Source organism: Rhinolophus sinicus, chromosome 14 (genome assembly GCF_057876585.1).
Source record: "Rhinolophus sinicus isolate RSI-liver-muscle chromosome 14, RSI-T2T, whole genome shotgun sequence".
Lineage (NCBI taxonomy): Eukaryota > Metazoa > Chordata > Mammalia > Chiroptera > Rhinolophidae > Rhinolophus > Rhinolophus sinicus.
This window is the reverse complement of record NC_142514.1, coordinates 121,283,601-121,304,783: the sequence shown is the minus strand read 5'-3', so window position 1 is coordinate 121,304,783 and position 21,183 is coordinate 121,283,601.

Here is a 21,183-nt window from a genome sequence, read left to right as displayed (position 1 = left end):
TAGCTCTTGTTCTGTTCTCTCTAGTCTATTTCATTGTTCCTCTAAAAATATTACAGATTTAATTAATATGATGTTATAGTAAGTCTTGTATTTGGTAGGGTAAATGTCCACATCTTATTGTTCATGAGGGGTGTCTTGGCTATTCTTAGTTTATGGAATTTTCCCCAAAAATTTAGAAGCTTGCTAAAATTCTTTAAGAAATCCTGGTGCAATTCTGATTGGAATTGCATTTAATCAAAGGATGAATTTTAGAACAAGATTCTAAGGTATTGAGTCTTTTTGTCCATTCTTATAGTATAACTTAATATATTTAGGGACTTCGAAAATGTTTTTCAATATATGTTAACATTTTTTTTCATAAAAGATCTTGCATATCTATAATTAGATTTACTCCTAAGTATCTTACAATTTTTCGTAATTGTATTTTTTGTTATTGTTATGTTTTTTAATTGTTTGATCCTTGTCTGGAAAGATTTAATTCCTTTTTACATATTGTTCTTACTCCAGACATTTAATAAAACTCAATTAATTTAAAAATATATATTCCTAGATTCTTAGGTGTTTTCAACACAAGCAGACATATCAGCTATGAGAGATATAGTTTTGTTGCTTCCATTAAAATCCTAATAGAATATTTATTTCCCCAGTCTTGCACTACTTACCAGAATATCCAAAACAAAGTACAATAGGAGGTGGTAGTTGAGATCAAATAGTTAAAACACATAAAGTAATAAGAAAAACAATAACTTTTTTATTATAAAAATAAGATACTTAGGAATAAATCTTTTTTCTTGTTTAAGATAATTATGTATTTCTTCTGGTAGGCTGAAAAATGGTACTCGAAAACACATCCATATCCTAATTCCTGCAACCTATGAATGTTATTTTATAAGGAAAAAATGATTTTTTGTAAGTGGGATTAAGTGAAGGATTTTAAGATGGGGAAAAATTCCAGTATGATCAATGTGGGCCCTAATCACAATGACAGATGTGTCCTTATGAGGGGCAGGCCAAGAGAGATTGGACACACAGATAAAGAGAGGGCAGTGTGATCAATGTGGCAGAGATAAGAGTCACGCTGCCACAAGTCAAGAAATGCCGACAACCACAAGGGGCTGGAATAGGTAAGGAGCAGATTCTCCCTTAAAGCCTCTGGAGAGAGTAGAGTCCTGTTGACATGATTTCATCCTATTAATAATAAGTTCAGACTTCTGGCCTCCAGTAACGTGAAAGAACAAATTACCTGTTGTTTTCAACAATCCAATTTATGCTAACTTGTTACAGCAGCCACAGGAAACTTAATTTCTTAATTCCTGTTTCCTACTCTTATTTAGAATAATGTTTGCTACAAGTTTTAATTAGATGCCCAGTATGAGGTTAAGAATGTAGGGCTTATTTTTAGTGTGCCAAGCGTTTTTATAATAAATGGGTAATGAATTAAATAAAATAATGTCCTGCATTAATTTTTTTTCTCTTATTATCTATTAGTAACACAAATTACAGACACACGTGTATTCTTCTAAGATGAATGATATTTGTTTTCCTAGGATAAACTCAACTTGAGCATGATGCATTATCTTTTTAATACATTACTTGATGTGGTTCGCTAATGTTTGTTGAGACGTTTGGTATCCATATTTATGAGTAGACTGACCTATAATATTCCTTCCTTGTACTGTACCTATATAATCTTTTATACAAGACATACTAGCTTCAAAAAATAAGTTGGAGATTATCCTTTTTACTCTCTGGAAGTGTTTGTACAATAATGATCAGTTTCTAGGCCAGGGTTAAATTTGCTATGTTCTAGGTAAGTGACATCAATGCCCCCAACACAATTTTGATGGCTCTGAATTTAACTGTGTGTGTGTGTGTGTGTGTGTGTGTGTGTGTGTGTGTGTGTGTGTGATGTTTAATTGTACTGAGCATAGGTCATAACTTTATTCCATTGAACATATTAGGACTAAATTGAATGTAACTCCATTACCAAGCAACAGGTACAGTTTACCTAATCTCCTTAACATAAAACTGGACTCTGAAAAATAGACTACTGGTGCTTGCCATGACCTCTGGGCATATAAACTAATGATATTTATTATTTAATATCTTTACGAAATACTTCAGCCAACCATAGTCAGGGAGGGACAGTGTTGCATATTTTAAGAGCACAGACTTTAAAGGCTGACTGCCTGTGTTTAGATTTCAGATATTTGCATTTCTGTGTGACTGGGAAATTTACTCAGCTTCTCCAGGACTTGGCTTCCTCATTTATAAGATAGAGGTAATAATCCTAGCAATTACGTCCTGTTTGTTATGAGGTTTGAGTGAGAGAGCATATGTAGAGCACACTGAATTTTGTTTTTTGTTTCTAGGAAGGATTTATAAGCATTAGTTTTACACCATTTTTCTTCTAAAGGTATTATATTAAAACATTTCACATCAAAACCTTTGTGCACATGGTGGGAAACTCCTCATTTGATGTTTGAAATGATTGAATTTTGGAGGTGTAACCTCAGAGATGCAAAATCCAGATTAGAAACCAGACATTACTCCAAGCAGGGCTTTTTCTGTCTTACACTTACTCTACCAATGGGTATTAAGTTTTAAAAAGTAACAAAGTTGCATTTAATGTGCGATTTGCTTTTGATCCAGATTCTGTCTTGAAGTCCATGTACTTGATGAAATCACTGGTGATTAATACTGTACTGAATTATTTATTTTTTCATCTTAAAGATTGAAATAGAATAAATTAAATTGTAGGCAGAAAATAATGGTGATATAGCATCATGTTTTTCTTATCATAAAAGCCTTCTCATTGCCTCATCTTTGTTTGCTTATTAAATATACTTTTATATCATGCAGCCTAGAGACTTACTTCTCTTATTATTATCAGATAATTCCCCATGAATTGTAAACATGTCTAATTTTAATGTACGGATTATTTCCCCAAGTTATATAATTATATATAGTCACCTTGTAAGTTATAGGCAATAATTTTATACCTCTCCATTTTCACAGGCACACCTCAGAGCTACTGTGGGTCTGGTTGCAGATCACCGAAATAAAGCAAGGATTGAAATAAAGCAAGTTGTAATCTTTTTGCTGGTGGAGAGTCTTGCCTTCAGTTTTTAAAAAATACAATACCTGTGAACTCAATAAAGCTAATCACAATAAAATAAGGTATGCCAGTACATTAAATAATAATATTAACATATTTTTCTAGAAGCAAAATGGATGAGGATTCCAGAACGTTGAGCATAGTCTATGGCATTTTTTCCTGTATGGAATATTACTTTTTTGGTCAATCAGGGCACATCTGGAAAAATTATTTTTATTGCATGTCATGTAAGTATCTCAGTCTCCTCTCATATTAAACTGGCTGATATTAAATATCTAAAATTGGATATGTTCAAACTAATTTGCCAAGAAGTAGGCATTTTTTGGGGGGATGTGACATCAATAAAAAAATAACGTAAGTTTTAATGAGCTCTTTGTTATATGATTAGTTTAAAAATTGCCTGCATAGAATCTTATACCAAGTAGAACAGAAAAAAAAATGTGTCTTAAATAGGATTCAAAATAGACCTGAAATATTATACAGCCTTTAGATTCCACTTAAATAAGCTTTTTGTGAGCGATGGGATAGCATGAGTCTTCCTCAAAAGCAGGAAAGAAAAGAAAGAATAGAGGAAGTATAGAGGGAGAGAAGAAAGGAAGGAAGCAAGGAAGAAAGGGAGGGTGGGAGGGAGGAAGAAAGAAGGAAAGAAGGAAGGAAATCTGTTTCCATTGTTTTCATCACTGGTTGTGATTTATTTCCCCTTCAGGCAAAATAAAGAATATACATGAAAATAAATAAATATTTAGGATATTTTAGCTTTATGCTAGTCAAATAGAAAATAAAACATGAACATACAGTCAATTGGACTAAGATTTTGGTGCTGATTTCTATCTATATAGATAGATTGCACAGTTATAAAGCAGTCCATTAAAATGAAATAAAAATAAAGTGTAGAAATAAAAGGTGTCCAAATTGGGAATGAAGAAGTTAAATTGTCACTCTTTGCAGATGACATGATGCTATATATAGAAAACCCTAAAGACTCCACCAAAAAGCTGTTAGAAACAGTTAACGAATACAGTAAAGTTGCCAGCTACAAAATCAACGTACAAAAGTCCATTGCATTCCTATATACTAACAATGAAATCTCAGAAAAAGAAATACAAAAAACAATTCCTTTTGCAATTGCAGCAAAAAGAATAAAATACCTAGGAATAAACTTAACCAAGGATGTGAAAGACCTATATACTGAAAACTATAAGACATTTTTAAAAGAAATTGAAGAAGACACAAAGAACTGGAAAAATATTCCGTGCTCATGGATTGGAAGAATCAACATAGTTAAAATGGCCATATTACCCAAAGCAATATATAGATTTAATGCAATCCCCATCAAAATCCCAATGGCATTTTTTAAAGAAATAGAACAAAAAAATCATCAGATTTGTTTGGAACCACAAAAGACCCTGAATAGCCAAAGCAATCCTAAGAAAAAAGAACAATGCTGGAGGTATCACACTCCCTGACTTTAGCTTGTATTACAGGGCAACAATTATCAAAACAGCATGGTATTGGCAGAAAAACAGACACATAGACCAATGGAATAGAATTGAGAACCCAGAAATAAAACTACATAAATATGGACAGATAATTTTTGACAAAGAAGCTAAAAACATACAATGGAGAAAAGACAGACTCTTCAATAAATGGTGCTAGGAAAATTGGAAAGCCACGTGCAAAAGAATGAAACTGGACTGCTATCTGTAACCGTGTACCAAAATTATTTCAAAATGGATCAAAGACTTAAGCATAAGACCTGAAACAATAAACTGCATAGAAGAAAACATAGGTACTAAAGTTATGGACCTTGGGTTCAAAGGGGATTTTATGAATTTGACTCCAAAGGCAATGGAACTAAAAGCTAAAATAAACGAATGGGACTATATGAAACTTAAAAGCTTCTGCACAGCAAAAGAAACCACCAGCAAAATAAAGAGGCAACCAACTGAATGGGAGAAGTTTTTTTCAAACAGTGCCTCTGATAAGGGGCTAATATCCAAAATATACAAGTAACTCATAAAACTCAACAACAAAAAAACAACCCAATTGAAAAATGGGCAGAGGACCTGAAGAGACATTTCTCCAAAGAGTTACATACACATGGCAAATAGACATATGAAAAAATGCTCAACATCACTAATCATCAGAGAAATGCAAATAAAAACCACAAAGAGATATCACTTCACCCCAGTCAGAATGGCTATCATCAATAAGACAAATAGTAACAAGTATTGGAGAGGCTGTGGAATACACTGTTGTTGGGAATGCAGACTGGTGCAGCCGTTATGGAAGGCAGTGTGGAGGTTCCTCAAAAAATTATGAATAGAATTACCATATGACCCAGCAATCCCTCTCCTGGGTATATACTCAAAAAATCTGAAAACATTTATACATAAAGACATGTGTGCTCCAATGTTCATTGCAGCTATTTTTATGGTGGCCAAGACATGGTATGTTGACAGAGCCAGGAGTTCTGTTTCCAGGCTCTCGGCCTCACGCTGAAAGGTGTTGGCTCAGGTAGTAAATGACCATCAAGTGTGGTTGGATAGCCATCAACTGTGGCTAGTTGGCCATCAGCTGTAACCAGTGAACCATTGGCCACTAATATAACTGCTGTTCTATGCTAGCAGGAAAATGGGGGCTAGCAAGAAGATGGTGGCTGAGCTAGCAAGCGGTGGAGTATGGATTGCAGATTGCAGAGAAGCGGATTGTTAGCAAGTGAGATTGTTTGGCAGAGACAAGTGGATGGCGGGTTGTGGATAGTGTGGCTCCTGCCTCCTGTGTCTCCAACCCAGCCGCCAGCGAGACTATAGTGGTATGACTCCCCTACCTATGCCTCCGTGGGTGTCCCTTTTTGGCCTCATCATGTCGTGCGTTCTTATGTGGGGAGCGGGAGCAGAGACCCCACAGGCCGCCCTGCATGACACATGGAAACAACCAAAATGTCCTTTGATAGATGAATGGATAAAGAGGTTGTGGTACATATACACATTGGAATACTATTCGGTGGTAAGAAAATATGATATTGGAACATTTGTGACAACATGGATGGATTTTGAGAGTATAATGCTAAGCAAAATAAGTCAGACAGAAAAAGCAGAGAACAATATGATTTCACTGATATGTGGTATATAAACCCCAAACAACAAAAGAACAAGACAAACAAATGAAAAACAAAAACTCAGACACAGACGATAGTTTAGTGGTTACCAGAGGGTAAGGGGGTAGGGGGGTGGGAGATGAGGGTAAGGGGGATCAAATATATGGTGATGGAAGGGGAACTGACTCTGGGTGGTGAACACACAATGGGATTTATAGATGATGTAATACAGAATTGTACACCTGAAATCCATGTAATTTTACTAACAATTGTCACCCCAATAAGTTAAAAAAAAACCAATAGCAAAGTGACAGAATTATTGGTGTGTTAAAGTTGATAATGTATGTAGAGTTCTTAGTATAGTGCTGATATTTATTTTCCCATCATTAAACACAGGTATTGTTAAAATACTATTATTGTTAATAGTAACAGTAATATTGATGGTAGAAAAAGAGCTTTGAAAGCCTTACAAAGATACTTGAAAAACCAAAGCCATAATAATTGGGAGGCAATTTTCCTGAGAGATATGTTGGTTTTAGAGGAATGCAGAACTGTCCCTAATTGATCAATAAGAAACACATTAATTAATGTTTATTCCTGTGAATTATTATATTCTCCTTTCAAAAATGAGATAAATGCATTTGATAGGCAAAACAAAATTTCAAGTAAAAGAGACCTCAGTATGAAACTGGGCTTAATTCTGAATATAAGGAAAAGTGGGTATTTGTAGTCAAGAAATGGGGGTGGGGAAGGTCAGTGGATGGAAATTTACTAAGAGATAATTCTTTGCTGAGGTGACCTAACAGAATTCTTGCTAAAGACAGGTGAGGGTGGTCAGATATCACCTGAGGGATGGTGGAGGGATGAGGTATTTTGTCAGATATCAAGGGTTATCAGATATTGAGGATGTGGGATGCTGGATAAAGCCACTTAACAAGGTTCTTGATAAAACTGGGCAATGCAAAGACGAACAAAAAGTTCGGCCTGGTTGAAGAGAGGATTCAGAGGAGTCTCATTACAGTTTGGAATAGGAGAGACCTGTTGACAAGGATTTTTATATTTTTTAATTGGATTAACACCACTGGGGGCAAAAATCCCTGAGTAAATTGGATTTAGGTGGATGATTGGAGTCACATCTGAAGAGAGTTCATTGCAAGAATAGTTATCAAACTCAACTAAAAATGTTTATGGAAATTAAAGATGTCTAGGTGAATGGGCAGTAATGAAAGATGCTACAATATAAGATAATAAGGAGTGTCTGGTAAAAGTATGAAACCAAGTGAAATTAGATCAGCAGAGAGCTGGTAACTGATTTATACATCAATGAGCCTCCACAGAACTATTTGTTCTGAACTATACTTTGGTGCAATTGTCAATGTAAGAAATGTCCAAACCTGTAGACAATTTTATAAAGTTTATTTGAGCAAAACAGAGGACCCATCTGGAAGCAAGATCTCAACAGACTGAGAAAATGCTCCAGAGAATGACAGTTTTGCACTTTCTTTTATACTTTTGGAATTAAGGAGGGAACATAAGGAAGAAGTAGTTCACAGTATTATGTGCTCCCTTGAGGGTAGTTATGCCTCCAAGGGGTCTGGAAAAAAACATTGCTCTGGTATTTCAAAGGTGTGTTATCCCAGATGCACAAGAATAATGGACAAGGCTTGCTTAAGGCAAAGATCAATCTTTTAGTAAAGAAGTTATATGCTGGGGTGAGACTATCCACCATGACCTGCCTATTTACGAACTGATGATTAGATCACCCTGTGAGGTTACTTTTGGCCACTGGATTTGTGAAATTTATTACAGAGCCCATTTTTCATCTACAAATCTTCCTTTTTAGTCATCAATCAGTCAGAAGGATGTATTGATGACCAATCTTTAGGTCAGGTAATGTGGTCTCACAGTGCTATGAAGGCTCAGTCCTAGCAAGTCTCAATATCGACGTTGTCTTGTTGAAACGGTGGGCCATTGGGGATGGGGCAATGCCATAACCATGGGCTGTTGAGGCTGAATTTTCCCAAAAAAGAAGGGCGTGCAAATGGAAGGCAATTAGGTCTTATGTCCTTCATTGTGACAAACACTGAATCATTTCTATCGTGTGAATTATCATGATCTGATTTCACCATCTGCCTCATTTTTCTGTATTTTGCATCTACTATAACATTTACATACATCATAAAGAGAGTATTAGAATTATTTTGTCTTTGGCAATCATTAGAGGTTGGACTTTATAAAAAAACCCAAAGGACAAGTACAATAATATCATAGCAGACTGGTAAAGATAATCAAACAAATGGTTCTGAGTTCACAAGGCCTTGTTGATGTCTTGGGATACCTGTGTACCACTCATGTTAGCAGCTTCTCAACCTCGAGAAGTCTTTGGTGTCCTTGTAGGTGGAGGCAACTGTCAGAGACAAGGTAAGATTTGCTTTTAGGTGCCTGATAAAATCTCTTCCAATGAGGTTGGAGAGTATCTTTTATTTGATGTCCTTTCCAAAAACAAAATCTCCAGGTGGCAGTCAATGATCTTTAAAGTTTTTGTCTCCTGGGAGCTTACTGTGAAAGGAAGCAGTTGCCAATTTGGCATTTTAAGTTCAGCTAAAATGTGCTATGATGAAGGTGAAAACCAACAAATGGGGTTTGCCAGGGATCCCTAAACAACTAACTGGCTGTTTTGGGTTTCCCATAGCCCTGTTTGTTTAATTTACAACCATTGTTTGTCCATACAATATAACATAGAAGTTTTATTTTTGTTGTTGTTTTGCCTTATATATAAATAAATATATATATATATATATATATATATATATATATATGTATATGTATATGTATATGTATATGTATATGTATATGTATATGTATATGTATATGTGTATATGTATATATATACGTATATATATATATATATATATATATATATATATAAATATATATAACTTATTCTACAATGCTTCCATAATTTAACATAAAAAAAAAGGCTCATTAGTTTAGAAGTTCTCTTTTGTAAAGAGAGGAAACAATCTTTTGAGGTATTCCAGGGGCCTTTCTGCAACACCATAAAATTATTCCAGTAGTTTTAATTACACATATGGATATTTTAACCCTTAAAACCTCAATTTCTAATGAAAACTAAGAAGTCAAATTTATGAAGACATTTTATAACTTGTAGAAACATATTTCATATCAATAACTCAAGACATTTGTTCTTCTTAAACTAACAAGCTTAAATTAACTTTTATTTACTATGGGTTAATTTTAGATCACGTGAACTTGAAAAATCATTTGAGTTAGTTTGTATGTTTCTGAGAATTTTGGAATATCCAATCCTTACAAACTCTTACCTTTAATTAACTTTAACAATTCCATCTGGAAGTAGAAAATTATCTCACATTTACAGCATACGTGTGTAGACACACACACACAGACAGACGCAGAGACTTTTTAGCAATGAGAATAATTCACTAGTTTATAAGAGAACAGTTGGACACAAATTTTGTTTGGGGGGCATTTACAATTTATATCTATCGTTGACAAGTCAAGTTCCAAATGATCTTTTCCCTTTTTAAAATAAGGACAGATGTTTTTACTACTTCAAAGAATTGGGTTGCCATCTAAACAACATGATAGGTTGATCCATTTATCTAAATCTTCCTTTTGAAGATTCAAGAGACCAATTAAACATACATCTCACTCATTGTGCCTAATTTTATAGCCAGCCTTTTCTAATTGTGTGTGCAAAAGATTAATTTAAAAGTATCAAAGAACCCTCATTATTAACCCTGCAGTATTAATGGGAAGCTGACTGTTTTGGGGCTTTTCGGCCTTGGAGGCACGATTTCCCGTATTAATTTTAGTTTTTCTATTGAAATCTGTAGGGTTTGAACAAACTTCTGGGGGGAAACCAGCCTTTATGTGCGCATATAAGGATGAATCAAATGTGGTGTGTAGATATGCCTATAGGACCACTTCATGCTCTAGCCGAAATTTTCCCTCAGACAACCCCACAAAGATTCTTAGTCAACTAAGGAGAGCCAAGATTTGGGTTGGGGAAACAAGTATCCCTTTTCTTTCACAGCTAAAGAGAGTTCAATCTCTCATTTACCTAGCAAAGATTTAGTTCACGGTCTCAGTAAGCACGCCAATAAAAAGACAAAATTAAAAGCAGCACCCATTTTTCTTCTTTCCCCGGGTTATCTCAACCCTTATCCACCTCAAAGATATTTCAAAGACAGTTGAAATAAAGTCTGGACTTGCTACATAAAGCTGGGAGATCCGGGATTCCAAGAGAACACTCACCCAAGTTCGCCCAATGTAAAGTGGGTGCTGATGGGGCACAATGGGTCCCTGTTGATACCAGCACCAGGTCTGGATCTGCAAGGTGGTCCTGGGTAGGCTTCTTTGGAATCCTGCTGATGATGGCAAGTAAACTCAATGTAAGAAATGTCTAAACCTGGAGAGGATTTTTATGAATTTGAATTTATTTGAGCTAAGCAGAAGATATACTAGGAAGCAAGATCTCAAAATACTAAGAAAATGTTCCAAAAAATGACAGTTTTAAGTTTATTTTATACATTTGGAATTAAGGAGGGAACATAAGATTATAGTTCACAGTATTCTGTGCTCCCTTGAAGGTGGTTATGCCTCTGAGGGGTCTGAAGATAAGGATCATTGTGGCATTTCAAAGGTGTGTTAACCTGGATACACAAGAACAATGGACGGCTTGCTTAAAGCAAAGATAAATCTTTTACTAAAGTTATATGTCTGGAGTGAGACTATCCACCATGACCTGCCTATTTAGGGACTTATGATTAGGCCACCCTGTGAGGTTACTTTTGGCCACTGTGTTTTCAAATATGTTACAGAGCCCACTTTGTGTCCACAGATATTATTAGTTTAATATATTAAGCTTTACTGAAATTAGTACCTCTCGCAAACTCATTGTTTATTTTTTAAGAATAACATTCAGGACAACTTTCTTATATCACTTGTTATCTTCGTTATAAGGACATCTAGGAGAAATTCTTGTCTGATTACTGTTCTAAGAACAGCACTTCGATTGAATAATTTTTAATTCTATTTGATGAGTTATAAATTTTATAATTGACTGTTTCCATGTTGAGCACTAAAATTGCAGAATTTTACTCAGACAAAAATTGCCAATGTATAGGGTAACAATAGTACAGATATTTCAGATCTTTCTTATAGTAGCTTTTGGATATTTTACCCAATGATTGAAGAGTGAGACAGGGGAGCATCTCAGCAGTTCAGGCTCCAGAGAACAAGTAGGAATAAAAGGAAGGAGAAAAATGATCATGTAAAATGCTGTAATAATTGTTGACCCCTGCCCTTGTAGCCTACTCTTTGCAACACAACACACACACACACACACACACACACACACACACACACACACACAAACATACAGGATCTATACAATTTTATTTACTTGTGAGGCATAAAATAATTTGTTAATAATTTACCACCTGACTATTTTTTCCAGACTGTTTAGATATGGGTTATGCGCAAAATTTAAGATGGGGAAAGTGAGAGAATATTTTGGGGTAGAATAAAAATAGTTTCTTCAGAAAAGCACAGGTTAATTTAGACTAGATGGAAACAATGAGCCTAGTTATAATGTTTGGGAGCAGATACAAAAGTTAGGAACAGATGCCGAAAAGCTCTAACTGTAATACAAAAGAGTTTAATTTTATGCTCTAACTTAATAGAAAATTGTTTTAGACATTTGTGGTAAAGAACTAATGTTATGATCATGATAACGTAGGAAGAGCAGTTTGGTAGTGTAATGTCAGTTTATTCTAACAATTATTTATTGAGTACCTACTTTTTTCACAATATTATGCTGGATATTTCAGGTGAAATAATTGGACTTCATGTTTAAAATTTTCACCAGGATGTGTTGAATAGTTATTATGTAACAGGTATAGTGCTAAGTGTTCAGAATCAAACAGGAGTTAATGGGAGGATAAACAAGACAAGAACACAAATAATAATATGATGTTTGATTTAATTAAGTTCCCATAAACAACATGATCAAATGCTATGGCAATTCCAAAAGAGGGAGAGCTATTCAATTGGCTGGCTACAGAGGACAGCTGCTACTGGTTTTCTCAAAGGTGCTGGTAGGCAGCTTTTACTGGCACATTTGTTACCACTTGGTAAACAAAAAATGACCCCAGCCCTCTTGAAGAATGCCTGTAGCCTCTGGTATCTTGGTTTTATATGTTACGTCCATTTCAGCATGCTCATCTCTCTGAGCCCTTATTCCCATCTTTCGTGGGTTACCGTGGAAATTTTGGCACCCATGCCAATTTAATAAGGTTCTTCATCTTTTCCAAACTTCCCTTAATCATCCCAGAAGGGATAAGGGCTATATCCTGGGGACTTTGATAAGATAGTAAATCTTGTGTCAAGGGGGAGTTCCCCCGTGTTGACAAAATCTCCCTCATCCAGTTTATATTTGCCCTTCTTTATCCAGCACCCTCAGGGTTTACTCCCTGGGAAACTTTCCCAGTTCTTACCAGTACATGTTAACCGGACCCCGCAGCACATTTGGAATATAATCATTCTCCTCCCTTAAACGTCTTAATGCTTCCCAGTTGGTCATGCTTAGATTTGATTCTATTTGTCTGGTGGCCAGTAGGAGAGATAGCTGCAGATCCTGAGGGAGAAAAGCATTGTGTTATGAGGCACCTTCCCCATCTTCAATTAAAATAGGGGCTTCTATCATCTGACAGTATAAGTGGACAACTGCTGAAACCCCGGGGAGTTCCGTGTAATTGGAGACTTCAGGGTTTCTGAGTCTGCCCGGATAACTCAGTTACAATAGCAGGCCCTGACTTTAGCATAGGAGGCTTAATGTTGGCTGAAAATTCAGTCTCCTCTTACGTTCAGCCATTCAGTTCTTGCAATTGTGCCGCCAGTCTTCAACTCAGTCTGTCATCTGGCTCCAGGAGAAGCAGAATCTCTTCAAATGTTACCAAAGAAGACATTTGGTGCTTACACTTTACATTATATAGGGCATTAGTTCATTAGAGCCAATCATGTTCTCTGTTCAAAGCATGCATTATGCTTAGCAATAGCCACAGTCTTTATAATTATGCTTCTCTTCAACTTCTCAAATGCCTGAGCTAGTGCACCAAATCCCCTTCACTGACATCCCCTTCCAGTCCACAAAATGAGGAAATTTTAGCAATTCTACTTCTTCAGTATTCCAGGTACTGTCAATATTTCATAAGTTATGGGGTCTTCTTCATTGTTATATGGCCAGAAAGTAAAGCAACTCTATAATTCTGTTCTTAGAGTCTATTTCCCAGGACCATTTGTGAAAAGAACTATTTTAGCTCAGGTCCCCAAGAAGCAGAGCCTGAGATGAGACTACTGCACAATGAATTCATTGAATGTGCGCTCTTAAGGTGAAACCTGTAAAATAGTGAGGGAAGCAGAATAGAGCAGAGAAAGAAGCTTGGCAAAGATATGGATTCAGCTTATGTCTAGCCTCAACCTGACCCCATAAAAAATTCTGAAATATGAATGGTACTGCAGAGTGGTCTGACTGAGAGGAAATAAGGATGGACTTCTGTACATCATTCCATGCAGTCAGTGGCTGTGGGATAATTCAAGAATAGGAGATAGCCTTCCAGGCATTTCTGGGCAAAGCAGCTTTCAAGAATCAAATATTTAAAAAACTAGAGTCAGACTCTTTATTACATATACCAACAGCAACTACTAGAGAAGACCAGTCCAAAATTTACGTCTTAATTTATAACCTATAAATTCTTGTTCTTAGAGACATAGCACCATATATTAGCTGGTAGTTTGGCATATTTACCATACTTTGAAGGATAATATCCTAACCCTGCCATGGTGCTCAAAGTTGACATTCTGACTGAGTCTTAATAGATCACTACACAATATCATTAGTCCTGATGTTTCTTGAATATGGGGAATATGATGACACTGGTGCCAATTGCACTGATCTTCCTTTGTCATAAAATTGTCCTTTGAGCTGAGGGAATATTGCATAGGATAAGATATCAACACATGCATTACAATATAAATTTGTGTGTTAAACTGTTGGTGAAAGTCAAACTCATTTTGTAGTAGGTATCACCTCTGGGTAAGGGTGAATTGCTACATTCTCCAGGTTGGAAGAGATCTGATTAATCATGTCTTCAGGTAGATTACAGGTCTTCTTAATGAATTATGTCATATCTAGTGCTCAATATTTGTTTTGGTTGCTGGCAGTGGCTGTAGCCAGATCAGTCTTGATAAAATGGAACCCATGCTGTTGAACTAATGTGTAGTCTCCATCCCTGCCACATTGGCAACTATGTTCATTGCCCCACTGAGCCAGCACTGATAGGGCCAAGAAGAGAGTCTGACTGACATCCACAGAACCAGCAATCTTACACATCTGGTTTTAGAGAACTACCTCTATAGTGGGCACTTTCTGAGGGCATTGATGCTAGACAAAACTATTTGTATGCTTCCTGTGCAATTTCATTACTCCATTCATGTATTTTTTTATTATTTATTGAAATACCTTGTTTCCCCGAAAATAAGAATTAGCCGGACCATCAGCTCTAATGTGTCTTTCGGAGCAAAAATTAATATGAGACCCAGTCTTATATTATAGCAAAATAACACCAGGTCTTATACTAATTTTTGCTCCAAAAGACACATTAGAGCTGATGGTCCGGCTAGGTCTTATTTTCGGGGAAACACGGTATGAAGTCTGACCGTGAGGTTCGTGAACTCATCCTAGAAAAAGTGCCACGTACGTCATTGCTGAGTATCACTATGGTCACATTCGCAGTACTCCCCTTGGGAAGCTATGCACTGATGCCAGTGCCTAGTCCACCTTTTAAAGCAATTTTGAAACTCTTTTTCTGGAATGGTCATCAGAGCTGTCATCGTATTACCTTAGATATCCTGAATGTTATCAAAATGTCTTCCTTTCAGTATTTCCTTTATCTTTGGGTAAAGAAAGAAGCCATTGTGGGCTAGATTAGGTGAGTAGGGAGCGTGTTCCAATACAGTTATTTATTTACTGGCTAAAAACTCCCTCATAGATACTGCCATGTGAGCGGGTACATTGTCATGATGCAAGAGCCATGAATTGTTGGTGAAAAGTTCAGGTCATCTAACTTTTTCATGCAGCCTTTTTAGCACTTCCAAATAGTAAACTTGGTTAATTTTGTCCAGTTGGTACAAATTCATAATGAATAATCCCTCTGATATCAAAAAAGGTTAGCAACATCATTGCAATAAGTTTGCGAACTTAATTGTTAGACCTCGTACATCTGACATATGTCATTTCATAAATTTAAGTTGTACGTCACGTTATTTTGATATATTTATATATTGTAATATGATTGCCATTGTAGCAATAATTAGCACCTTTATCACATTACATAATTATCCTTTCTTAGTGGATAGAATAATTAAATTATAATCTTTTACCAAGATTTTTTATTATAATACAATATTCTTGTCTATATTTACTATACTGTGCATTAAATCTTTAGGACTTATTTACTATCCCCTGTAAGTTTGTACCCTTAAAATACATCTGTCCTATCTTCTCACCCCCATCGTCTGACAACCACCATTTTTCCTGATTGTTTTTTTTTTTTTTTTTCATGTTTGAGTTTTTTAGATTCCACATATAAGTGGTTTCATATAGTATTTATCTTCCTCTGTCTGATTATCTTACTTAGAATAATGTGTTCAAGGTCTACCCATGTAGTCACAAATGGCAAGATGGCCTCCATTCTTATGACTGAATAATATGCCTATACATATATGTGTGTGTGTGTATATATATATATATATATATATATATATATATATATATATACACACACACACATACACATATACGTCCTGTTTCCCCGAAACAGGATATACATATCCTGTTTCCCCGAAAATAAGACTTAGCTGGATAATCAGCTCTAATGCATCTTTTGTAGCAAAAATTAATATAAGACCTGTCTTATATAAGACATGGCCTTATAGTATATAAGACCTGGCCTTATAGTATAGTAAAATAAGACTGGGTCTCATATTAATTTTTGCTCCAAAAGATGCATTTGAGCTGATTATCCAACTAGGTTATTTTTGGGGAAACACGGTATATATATATAGGTATGTCATATCCTCTTTATTCATTCATCTGTTGGTGGACAGTTAAGTAGTTTCCATATTTTGGCTATTGTAGATAATACTGCAGTGAACAATATCATAGGGGTGCAGATAGTCTTTTCAAATTAGTATTTTCATTTTCTTCACATCAGTACTCAGAAGTGGAACTGTTAAATCATATGGTAGCTCTGTTTTTAATTTTTTGAGAAATTTAGAAGATGCTTGGATGTTAACTGAACTTACTGTGTTTTGCAAGATGAGCAACATCTTAGTTGTTTGTCCAGTTATCTCAACCTGAGAAACATAGTTCACTAGTCCAACTGATGCCTGCAAGTCAAAGCATCTTTACTGTCACTCCAGACTTACTGTCTTTTATGTTAATCGCATCTACCTTGTCTGTTCAGATTGTGTTGTCACCTAGTTTCTGACATCGTGAGATCCCATCATCCCCAATGAAATTAAGGAGACTGATTTTTACAGAAGCATCTTCTATTGTCAACCTGTCCTTCAGAGGATAGCTACCAGTGAACTTTTCAAAGATTCCATTGTCTTCTTTATCAGTTAATTCTTTATTGGCGTAGTAAACGGTCCCACTGAAAAACATGTTCAGGTAGTGCTTTCTCAGTGCTTGCATAGTATATCCATCTTAATAATCCCACTTTTCTGAGTTTTCTAACGGTTCCTGCAGTACTATATCATAAGTTTTCCCTTTTTTCTGTAAGTGATTTTGTGTGTTCATGTTTTTAACAGTCACCCCAGTTGACTCTTAGGATGGGATGAAGTGTTATTGTAACTATACTCCACACCATTAAAGTCCTCCCTGTCCAGCCCTATATTCTGCAATCACTCCCTCAGTCCAGTCTAACACATCAAGAACCATTTTGACATATTCTTCTTCAATTCCTGCCAATACATATTAATCAAGTTCTACAGTTAGGGGCTGTGTACACTATTTCCTCCCAGAGAAATCCTGTACTTCTTTGCTTGGACTGTTCTGGGCTTTGAAGCTAGAATTGGCCTGAACAATGATGATAGGGGGAAAATACTTTCTATGTAAAAAGCATTATTTAAGACACTTGTGTCGGTATCCATTGTAGTCTCTAGAAAGTGTAGACTCTTCTAGAATGTCAGGGGTTCCTTCTCTAAAACTGCCATGTTTAGAAGTATGTATAGTTTTAAGATTCTCATGCGTATCCATCAAAATATCTATATTCCAGATCCCATTACCTCTCTCATTTTTTCCATGAGGGACTGGATTTTGATATCAGAGATCTACTGAGTATAAATATTACATCTCCTTTCAGCTCTGTCAGATAATTGGTCTGATTTTCTGTGTAGTCTACAGAAAATTAGAGTTTTCTTAAAAGCTGCCCTGGGAATCCTCTAACATTCTCAGCATGTCTTAAATTGGCAGCTTGCTGGGTTAAATGGTTCATTTTTCGTGTTTTGTGTGTGTGTGTATGTGTGTGTTTATTTCAAAACCAATAGCAGTAGCAAATCCACAATTTTTATAAATTACAATTAACATTATCTCCATAGCATCAAAACGTCACAACCACTGCTTTGCCCTCGCACTGCCAACTGACCTCGTTTTACATAATATATGCACAGTTAAGAAGCAGTTCTCCTCAATCTAATGTATAGATTCAATGTCAGTATGTATTTTCTTCTTTTTTCTTAGAAAATGGCAAACATTTAAAAATTCATATGAAAATGCAAATGATATTGAAAACGTAAAATAATTTTGAAAGACAGGAAACAATTTGCAATTTCCATGCTTCTTATAAAGCTAAAGTAATCAAAACAGTGTGGTATTAGCTTGAGAATACACATAAATCAATAGAACACAACAGAGAGCTCAGAAACTGACTCCTATATACACAATGAATTTTAACAAAGGTTCTGAGGTAATTCAATAGGGAAGAATAACATTTTCAATAAAAACAAACTAGAATAATTAGATATCCAGATATGGAAAAAAGATATCAGCCCTAACCTTGTATCGTATACAAAAATTAACCTGAAACAGTATTATTTCAGCATAATTCTGAAACAGTATTAAAGCCCTAAACATAAAAGCTAAAACTATATAACTTCTATGGATAAAATATCTAAAAATTGTTAAGTAATTGGGTATACAATTATTTCTTAAGGCACAAAAACACACTAACCATAAAAGGAAACATTAATAAATTGGACTTTTTCAATGAAAAAAAATTTTCTTTGAAACATAATGTAAAAAAAAAAAGAAAGAAAGAAAGAAAACATAAGCCGAGGAAATACTTGCTATATAGCCAACAAAATACCTGTTTCCAGACCATCTAAATAACACTCAAAACTCAATAAGAAAAAATCACCAGTTAAAAATTGGGCAAAATAGTTGAACAGATGTTTCACAGAAGAGGATGCACAAACGGCCAATCAAAACATGAAAAGATGCTTAACATTATTAGCCATCAGGGAAATGCAAATTAAAAACCCAATGAGATGAAACAGTAATGAGATACCACCACATACCTATTAAAATGACCAAATCCAGAACATGGAGAGGATATGCACCACCAGAAACTTTCATTAATTGCGGGTGGCAATGCAAAATGGTACAGCCAGTTTGGAAGACAGTCTGCCAGTTTCTTACAAAGCTGAATATACTCTTACTATGCAGTCCAACAATTATGCTCCTTGGCATTAATCCAACGGAGTTGAAAATTTATATCCACACAAAAACCAGCATACAAATGTTTATAGCAGCTTTATTCAAAATTGGCAAATCTTGGGAGCAACCAAGATGTTCTTCAGTAGGTGAATGGATAAATAAATTGTTACATCCAGACAATGGAGTATTTCTCAGTGGAAAAAAACAACAAAAACAGCAACAAAACCCCCAGCTATCTAGCCTTGATAAAATGGAGAAACATTAATTGCAGATTACTAAGTGAAAAAAGCCATCTGGAAGGGCTTCATGTTGTATGATTGTATGATTCTAACTATATAACATTCTGAAAAAGTCAAAATTATGAAGACAGTAGAAAGATCAGTGGTAGCCAGGGTTGAAATTGACTAGGGATGAATACGTAGAGCACAGAGGATTTTTAGCAGTGGAAATACTAACTATAATACGATAATGGTAGGTAAATGTCATTATACGTTTATCCAAAGCCATAGAATATACCAGATGAAGAGTGAACTTTAACGTGAGCTGTAGACTCTGGATGATTATGATGTGTCAATGTGGGTTAAATTATAACGAATGTACCCCTCTCCTGGGGGATGTGGTTAATGGTGGAGGCTATTGATGGGTAGGGGAAGGTATATATGGGATATCTCTGTACCTTCTTAATTTTGCTGTGAATCTAAAACTGCACTAAAAAAAAGTGTTTAAAAAAACATGCAGGGTACTATTATATACCTGTGAGAATGACTTGTATTATACAGACCACCTATATCAACTGTTGAAGGGGATGTATTGCAATGGCATTTCTCATATATTACTGATAAGAGAATAAAATGGTACAATCACTATCAAAAGAGTTTGGAAGTTCCTTATAAATTTAAATGGAAACATCATATATGAGGTCAGACAATTAAGTTCGTAAACTTGTTGCAACGGTGTTGCTAAGCTTTTTTGATATCAGAGGGATTATTCATTATGAATTTGTACCAACCGGACAAACAGTTAACCAAGTTTACTATTTGGAAGTGCTGATAAGGCTGCGTGAAGAAGTTAGAAGACCTGAACTTTTTGCCAACAGTTCATGGCTCTTGCATCACGACAATGCACCAGCTCAGGGCACAGCACTGCCTGTGAAGGAATTTTTAGCCAGTAAACAAATAACGGTATTGGAACACCCTCCCTACTCACTTGATCTGCCCCCCCAATGACTTCTTTATTTACTCAAAGAAAAGGAAATATTGAAAGGAAGACATTTTGATGACATTCAGACATTCAGGACCTCAAGGGTAATAACGATGACAGCTCTAATGGCCATTCCAGAAAAAGGGTTCCAAAATTGCTTTGAAGGGTGGACTAGGCATTGACGTCAGTGCATAGCTTCCCAAGGGGAGTACTTCCAAGGTGACTGTAGTGATATTCAGCATTGAGGTATGTAGCACTTTTTCTAGGATGAGTTTGCGAACTAAATTGTCTGACCTTGTATGCCATTTATCAGTTCATTATCTCTCAACTCTGAATACACCTTTCAGTTTATGCTCTGTACTAAACAGTGGGATACTATTAAATGTTTTACTTTTAAAATTAGCACAGTGCTAAGCTTTCAAGAGAAAGTGCTAAAGGGACATTTCAGGAGCTTATGCTTTCTGAGATTTTCCACTTGGGTCTAGGATGGAGGTGAGGGTTCACAGATCACTGGTCGTCTGGTGCCAAGAATGAGATAGGACTGACTGCAAAGTGGCAGAAGGCAAAGATGAGTTGACAAAATGTTCTATATTTTCATTATAGGGTTGGCGACATGGATGTATAAAGTTGTCAAAACTTATCTAACTCTTCGCCTAAGTTGTATGAATATTATTTTGTGTAAATAATATCCTAACAAAAGTCACTTAAAGCTATTTAATATGTGGACATGTAAATGGAATTTTGGCATGTGTTTCAGAAAATATGAATTTGATTCACAGTTAGCTGTAAATTTGACAAAGTCTTTTGACATATATGCCTTTTGCCCTCCTCAAATACCATCAAAACAGACTTTATCCAACTCACATGCAGCTGTGCTAGATTTAAACTAATGTTGGGCTGAAAAAAACTTAATCAAAACAAAACAAAATAAAGAAGGATGAA